The following is an 8,743-nucleotide window of genomic DNA, read 5'->3' as shown; positions in this document are numbered from 1 at the left end:
TCCACCTCTTCCTGATGTCATCCCGTGTTCTTGGATGCTGTCCCACTGCGTTGACCCTGTCGACAATTCTCCGCCATAGCTCCATCTTACTAGCAATGGATGTATGCTGCACCTGTGATCCGAATAGCTGTGGCTCTACCCGGATGATTTCCTCCACCATGACCCTGAGCTCCTCCTCAGAAAACCTGGGGTGTCTTTGAGGTGCCATGATGTGGTGTGAGTGATGTGTGCGGTGATGTGATGCGTGGGGTGATGTTTTAGGGTGTGTGGTGTTTTGTGCGTGGATGGTGTATGAGTGATGGTGTTGTGTGCCTTTTGATGCAGGTGTGGTCTTTGCCTTTCTTTCTCTCTGCTTCTTCAAAAAATTTCGTTGTAAGGGGTTGTGGGTAATGTGGATGTGTGCTTTTATATTGGATTGGGTGTGTGGGTGTTGTGTGTGTATGTGTGTCAGGTGTGTGTAATGTGAATTGTCCAATCTGGTGTAGTTTTGTAAGTGTGTGTGTTTTTTTAGCGCGGCGGTGTGTACCACCAATGGTTTACTGCGGTTGAATGACCGCCGCGTTGATTCGTGGGTTGTGATAGTGTGGGCATATTCCTGTTGGCGTGACAGTGTGGGTTTTGGTACTGCCAATTTATCACTGACCTTTGGTGTGGCGGACTTGTGTGGGTGTCTGTATTGTGGAGGATTTCTCAGTGTGGGTCATAATACCCATAGCGGATTTCTGCCGCGAAAATGGTATGTTGGCGGCCGTCCACACGGCGGTCAGCGGACTTTACCGCCAGCGTTGTAATGAGGGCCTTAGTCCCTTTTAAGGCCAAATTTTCCGAGACACTTTAGTGAACACGTGGGACGAATATTCAACGCATCCAGTACTATTGGAATTGCCCATTTCTTGAATTCTTTAAGGCTGTTGGTTCTGGTTTCGTTCACGCCTTTTCGTCTATGTTAGGCTTAATACCTTCAGCCATACACTCAATATTTGCAAGTGTTTCTGGGGATTTCCGATTACTTTGGCTATAATAGGTGGCATCTTAATGTTGCTACTTATTCTGCGCAATGGCAGACCTTCGCAGCAAGGAGGACTGAAAGCACTTCCACCAGTGCAACTGTGTTGTGAACGCATGTTGCAGTATTTCGCAGCACCACTCCTGGAACAACTGGAGTATGACTGGTCCCTGTCATTCCGACTAGTTTTGGATTGTGCGTAACCAGTGTTTTAATGCCTATGGTGCCTCTTTGAATGTGCACTAAAAGTCTGTCTTTCTATTAAGTGCTTACTTTCTTTGGATGCTGATCTGTTGATGTTCTCGCTGAGGGCTCATTATCACACATGCGCGTTGAGGGTGCGTTTGCTACGGGAAGCCGCTTATGAGTTGCCCTCTGTGGATAATGCGACTCTTAGCTCAACATTAGGCAGAACATGGTATGCTGCTGCCTCGGCTGGAGCTCAAGCTATGGAACTTGAGTGCTATATGGGTTTCCTTGGAGACGATCTGGATATTTTACCACCTGCTGAAGTAGAATATTTCCTGGCTTCGATTGTCTCAGATACGGCATCACTATTGAATTTTAAAATTGTCCTTTTTATTCCTGCTCAAGTGTCTTTTAACTTGTCACTATTAACATTTATGCTTTTATTAACAGGATTGTATTAGACTTTGTTTTATTTTGAGATTTTAAACCACCTTTGAACCGGCAAGGGGAGGGTGTTGGATAGCTATTTTAGCCATATTTTAGTCACGTTATTTTAATGAACTAGGCCTGCCATTGTGCACTTTAGCCCAGTTCAAGCAGGGCTTTATTTTCCTAGCAATAGCCACATTTGTGGTGTTGTTTTATTTCTCTCTTTCTAACTGTTCTTTCGCCTAGGAAAGCAATACGTTCTCATTAGGACATTCATTTCACTTTGTGCTTTGTTCAAGGCTACAGTTAGATAGGTTGCAGGTAAAAGTGGTACGCTGTATCTCCAACATTCACAGAAACATACACACTCACACGTGGGGACCATTTCTTAGAATGTGAACTGTTTTATTATAAAAACACTCCTTTGTCCCATACACATAAGAGCGAGATTCAAGCCAGATGACCACGACTGCATGCTGATTGCCTTGCTACAGCAGCTTGCTTAGGCTGCCGAACTTCTGATCTACATATGATTGGTGTCTTTCTTGACTACAGGCTTCCTTACTAAGGTATGAGGGATGATGTTTTCCCAAGAGGAAACCTGAAGGGCGGATTAGGCTTATTATACTGTGCTCTAACATAGCGTAGATAGAACTATATCTTACTCCTAGTGACAATATGGTGGGACTATTTTTGTGTTTAACTCTCCTCGTCACCTTTTTGCTTTTATTGTGTTTTATCATCCTAGTTATTGCATAATGTTAGAAATGGGGTCTTTGGTTGGCAGTCAGGTTACCCCCTGTCCAAGCAAGGACCCTCACTCTCGGTAAGTCATACACAATCCAAATTATCCTGTGCACACCCTCTGGTAGCTTGGCACTGAGCAGTCAGGCTTAACTTAGAAGGCAATGTGTAAAGTATTTGCGCAATAAATCATGCAATAACACAGTAGAACACCACACAGTGTTTAGAAAAATATAAAATATGTATCTGGTAAGATGCAGGTCAAAACGATTAAGATTCAGTAAGTACAAGTTGAAATATCACTTAGAAAAGTATAGAGTCTTTAGTTCTTAAAATGCAACAAATGTCTCTTGCAAGCACAAAGTACCTGGTTTGCGTTCAAATCCCCCACAAGGGACTGCAGAGGAGGAGTTGCATGGAAAACATAGAGGTGTGCATCGATTTTTCCAGTGCACACAGACTATGCATCATTGAGTTTTAACGCAGGGGAGGCTTTGCGTTGATTTCCAGCACACAGACTGGGATCCTGTTCGGGTTGCAGGGTTTTCGGGCGCCCCGGAATGATGTGTTGAAATCCTGGGCGTGCAGGACAAAGTCACAGGGGTTGCATCAATCCAGTGGGCGTTGCGTGGAAATTTCTACAACACTGCAGGAGCTGTGTCGATTCCTTTCAGGAAGTCATGCTGCGTCGTTCCGGTTCGGCTTTGCATCGATCCAGTGGGCCGTGAGTCGAATTTCCGGTCGCAACACTGGTGCTGCATCGATCTCCTCGTCAGGAAGACGGGACGCGTCATTCTGTTTCGGCGTGCAGGGATTTTCTCACTACAAGGCAGGCTGTACGTTGCTTCTTGCAGGCTGTGTGTCGATTTTCTCTGCACAAGGAGTTCTTTTGCCGAGATGAAGTCTTTTTGGTCCTGAGACTTCAGGGAACAGGAGGCAAGTTCTATCCAAGCCCTTGGAGAGCACTTTCAGCAGAGCCAGAGACCAGTAAGGCAGCAGGGCAAAAGCAAGGCAGCAGTCCTTCTCAGAAGTCCAGATGAGTCCTTTGGCCGGCCAGGCAGTTATTCTTGGCAGGTTGCAGGTTCTGATTCAGGGTTTCTTCTCCAGTGGTATCTTGTCCAGAAGTGTCTGAGTTGGTAGGGTCAGAGACCCTGCTTAAATACCCAAATGTGCCTTTGAAGTGGGGGAGACTTCAAAGAGTGGCTTAGAAGTGCACAAGGTTCCCTTTCAGTTCAATCCTGTCTGCCAGGGTCCCAGTAGGTGGTGTGGCAGTCCTTTGTGTGAGGCCAGACTTCAGTCCTTTGACATGTAAGTGTCAGGCCCTCCAACCTCCCAGCCCAGGAAAACCCAATCAAAATGAAGAAGTATGCAAGTGAGGCTGAGTATCCTGTGTTTGGGGTGTGTCTGAGTGAATGCACAAGGGAGCTGTCAACTAAAACCAGCCAGATGTGGATTGTAAGGCACAGAAGGATTTAAGTGCAGAGAAATGCTAACTTTCTAAAAGTGGCATTTCTAAAATAGTAATATTAAATTCAACTTCACCAGTCAGCAGGATTTTGTATTGTCATTCTGGCCATACTAAATATGACACTCCTACTCCTTTCAGAATAGCAGCTACCACTCAAGAAATATAGGAGGGCAGCCCCAATGATAGCCTATGAAGGGAGCAGGCCTTAAAGCAGTGTAAAAATTAATTTAGGAGTATTACACCATCAGGACATGTAAACTACACAAATAACATGTCCTGCCTTTTGCCTACAAAGCACCCTGCCCTATGGGTTACCTAGGGAATACCTTAGGGGTGACGTATATGTAGAAAAAGGGGAGTTTTAGGCTTGGCAAGTACTCTTAAATGCCAAGTCAAATTGGCAGTTCAACAGCACACTCAGGCCTTGCAATGGCAGGCCTGAGACAAGGTTAAGGAGCTACTTAAGTGGGTGGCACAATCAGTGCTGCAGGCCCACTCGTAGCATTTAATCTACAGGCCCTGGGCACATATAGTGCACTTTACTAGGGACTTATAAGTAAATTAAATGATCCAATTGGGTATGATCCAATGTTGCCATGTTTAAAGGGAGAGAGCATATGCACTTTAGCAGTGGTTAGCAGTGGTAAAGTGTGCAGAGTCTTAAAACCAGCAAAAACAGTATCTAAAAAAATGGAGGAAGGCAGGCAAAAACTTAGGGGTGACCACCCTAAGGGTGTCAGGTCTAACACACAGTTTTTAGGCTTTGTGGTAGACACTGTTCAGGCAGATCTGAGGCTTCCCAGGGAAAAGCTAGGGAAACTATGCAGAGAGTTAAGGAAGGTGTTAGTGAGAAAGGAAATTCCACTTAGGCTCTTGGCAAGGATTGTGGGCCTGTTATCCTCCAAACTTCAGGCAATATGTTCGGGCCCCTTGTACAATCGGGCTCTCCAAAGACTCAAAGTGAAGTGTTTACGGAACAAGCAGTGGTACTCCCAAACGTTGTCTTTAGATCAGGAATCAAGGGAGGAGCTGTTATGGTGGCTCAATAACGCAGAAGCATGGAACAGCAGGGTCATTTTCAGGGAGGAACCAGAAAGAGTAATAGAATCAGATGTCAGTTTAGAAGGATGGGGAGCAAGATGTGGAAACTCATTCACCGGGAGACGTTGGTCAGTTCAGGAGAGGAAGTTACACATCAACTGCTTGGAATTGTAGGCAGGTTCATTTGCAATTTGTTGTTTTACCAAAGGTGTGATGAGATGTTGTGTGATGCTGCGTATGGACAATGTGTCAGCAGTGAGGTACGTCAACAAGATAGGTAGCCCTCATTCGAACGGTTTAGTAGATTTAGTTAAACACTTTTGGGAGTACTGTTTGAGCAAGAGAATTTCTGTTGTGGCGGAACATTTCCTGGGTTGAGAAATGGTGTGGTGGACTGGTTTTTTTCTGAACTTCAAAGGTTCCAGCAACCAGAGGTTGAACAGGAAGGTATTTTTGAGTATTCAAGAGAGATGAGGGTCCCTCTGTAGTGGACCTCTTTGCGGACAGGCTGAACACACAGCTGACAAGGTTCTTCAGTTGGTGACCAGACCCTCAGGCTTCTGTGGTAGACGGCTTGGGTCCTATGCTTTCCCACTATTTGCCATGCTGCCAAGAGCCCTCTTGCATGTTGGCAGATACAGGGAAACCATTGTAGTGATAACACCCATCCTGAGGTCTCAAGTCTGGTTTCCAATTATATTGAAGATGATTGTGGATTTCTCTATCCTAATACCGACATTCAGGGATATAATTTTGGGACCATGAGGGGAATGTCATCCTCTTGAAGAACAGGGTCTGCTGGTTCTGATGGCCTGGAGGGTTTCAGGAAACAATGGGAAATCCCAAGGCTTTTGGCAGACGCTTTCTGACTCATATCAGTTGCAGGCACCTGGGACAAGGAAAGCATATCAATTAGCTTGGAATAAATGGGTATGTTGGAGTGTTCGATAGAATTATGATCCTGTTTCAACTGATCTAGTGCATGTGATTAGCTATCTATCAGAGTTGGTCTAACAGGACAGTCAATGTTTACACATCGGCTATAGCAGCTGGCCATTGCTTGGTGGATGGCATATCTTTTGGCCAAAATTTACTGACTAGGAAAATCATGCGGAGTATGAAGGTTTTGAACCCGCCTACAGCGAATTACACTTCCTTATGGGGTGTTTAGGGATGTCTTACAAGTCCTGACAGGATGAGGGGAGAACTCTAGCATGTCGCTAAAACGTATCTCTTACAAACTAACAGTTTTGCTTTGCTTGGTGTCATTTAGATGAACTTCGGATGTGAGAACTTTAGATGTCACTAGCAAGGCGTACCAGCCTGAAGGAGCCTGTTTTATATTAAAAGTACAAAGACTCTGTCAACCTCAGTTTTCTACCCTTACTTTGAGTCAAAAAAGAGACTTTGTGGGGTGACATGCTTGAAAGAGTACAAGAGGAGAATTGCAGGTTTGAGACAGAATGTGGCACAGTTGTTGATTTCACACAGGTGGCCTCATAAAGCTGTTTCTCCCCCCACTTTAGCGCAATGGGTGTAAAAGGTTATTAGTGAGGCTGGGGTGGATTCAAGATTTGGGGCTCTTTTCCCTTATGGGTGCGTCGGCCTCAAAAGCTTTTGTCTTGGGAGGTGGTTTGCAGAATATACTTAGAGCTGCAGATTGGTCTAACAAGTATGTTCAAAAGTTAATATTTCAGACCTCTCGCAAATGCAATTGATAATGTGTTAACAGCACTTAAAACTTGCATAAGGTAAGCCTCCGTGTCCTGACATAAAATGCATATTTTTCACAGCCTTGTGGGCAGAAAATCAGGATTTTATTAATGACACAGAGGCTAAGATTATCCCTACACGTTAATACCCTCCCTAATGGAATAGTGCAATTGAATATTGTCTCAATTTTTAATATAATTTTTTTTTCTTTCAGAATAAGCAATTGCCTTTGATTCAGGATTCTTTTAGTGAAGCCTTCATTGGTGAAGATTAGTTTTCAGTTGGAGTTATCTGGTTTCGCAGCACTGGAAGAAGGGAGATTGAAGTGCGTTAATGACTTTATACCTTAACTGGAATGTTCTTAAAGTTTTAAATTCTTTCAATTGCTGCTGTATGAGAAGGCAATAAAGGAGTTTTGCATAATCTTAGCCTCTGTGTCATTAATAAATCACAGATTTTCTGCCCACCATGGGGTAGGGAAATCTACATTTTTCTTTATTTGACTAGAGCTCTCATCCATTGCAATTCACACTGCCCTATCTGTCCAATCGGCCCTTTTACAAATAGAAAAAGCTGAAAATTGTATTACAAGTGTACGGACCCATATGCTTTAATGCACTTGCAATATGGTAGGCAGGACCGAGTATCCTGTCGTCAAACTCTAAATAAGGCCTTTTGTTTTTAGTAACATTTAATCCAGAGGAGGTGATTGTGACAGGTGACAGCCCCCAAAGTTTGAGGAAAATGGAGAAGAGTGTCCTCGCGCTTCTAGGTTCGCTGCTTATCAGTACTGACACATGGGGGGTCATTCTGACCCTGGCGGCCGGTGACCGCCAGGGTCACCGACCACAGGAGCACCGCCAACAGGCTGGCGGTGCTCCCAAGGGCATTCTGACCGCGGCGGTTCAGCCGCGGTCAGAAAGGGTAAACCGGCGGTCTCCCGCCGGTTTACCGCTGCCCCATTGAATCCTCCATGGCGGCGGAGCGCGCTCCGCCCCCATGGGGATTCAGACACCCCCTACCGCCATCCTGATCATGGCGGGAAACCCGCCATGAACAGGATGGCGGTAGGGGGTGCCGCGGGGCCCCTGGGGGCCCCTGCAGTGCCCATGCCAATGGCATGGGCACTGCAGGGGCCCCCGTAAGAGGGCCCCACAAAGTATTTCAGTGTCTGCTTTGCAGACACTGAAATACGCGACGGGTGCAACTGCACCCGTCGCACCCCTGCAACTACGCCGGCTCAATTCTGAGCCGGCGTCCTCGTTGCAGGGGCATTTCCGCTGGGCCGGCGGGCGCTCTTTTGGAGAGCGCCCGCCGGCCCAGCGGAAATGTTTGAATGGCCGCCGCGGTCTTTTGACCGCGGTGCAGTCATTTGTCGGCGGTACCTTGGCGGTCTGAATGACCCCCATAATTCTCAAATGCTCTTTCAAATTGCAAGGTTTTAGGAAGGCATTTGAAGATATGTTCTTCCTTCAACACTCGAAGTTGCAGAGGGAGAAAATTGCAGGCAGTGGCAGTGAGAAACAAAAGGGAGTAACCACCCCATGATTTCCTCTTAGTTCTTTGAACCACTGCCAGCCAAGTGTCAGAGGAGCGAAGGGATCGACCTGGAATATACAGTCTGATCCTGTTCCTCAGATAACAAGGCCCTTTTTGGTGAAAAGCCCTATGAGTTACCATGAGCCCTTTGATCCGGACTCTCACCTTAATGGGAAGCTAGTGTAGCTCTTTCAAGAGCTGCTGCACGTGACTTCTTTTCAACACTTTCAATAAAAGCCAATATGAAGCATTCGGCACCAACTGCAGTCTTCTCGGTAAGCAGGTTGGCTCAAAAGCAGAAGATTTGCATAGTCCAGATGGGAAGTAATCAATACAAGAAGTACAGTTTTCCAATACTGATCTGGTAATATAGTAAAATGTGTTTAGTAACTTTTAAAGGCCGTAACAAATGCCCACCACGCTATCAACCTGAGCCCCAAACGAGGAGTAAGTTATCGAATTTCACCCCCCTTCTCCTCACTACGGTGGAGGGGGTGGCACCTCATTTTGCCAGCATAGGCCATCCCACAGTGGGGGCGGAGAGCCAAAAAACAAAAATCTCAGTTTAGTTGGTATTGTACTGAAGATTTTTCAGGCGCATACAGCGGAACTCA

The sequence above is a fragment of the Pleurodeles waltl genome, chromosome 3_1, assembly GCF_031143425.1.
Source record: "Pleurodeles waltl isolate 20211129_DDA chromosome 3_1, aPleWal1.hap1.20221129, whole genome shotgun sequence".
NCBI classification, from domain to species: Eukaryota; Metazoa; Chordata; class Amphibia; order Caudata; family Salamandridae; genus Pleurodeles; species Pleurodeles waltl.
This window is presented reverse-complemented; position numbering follows the sequence as displayed.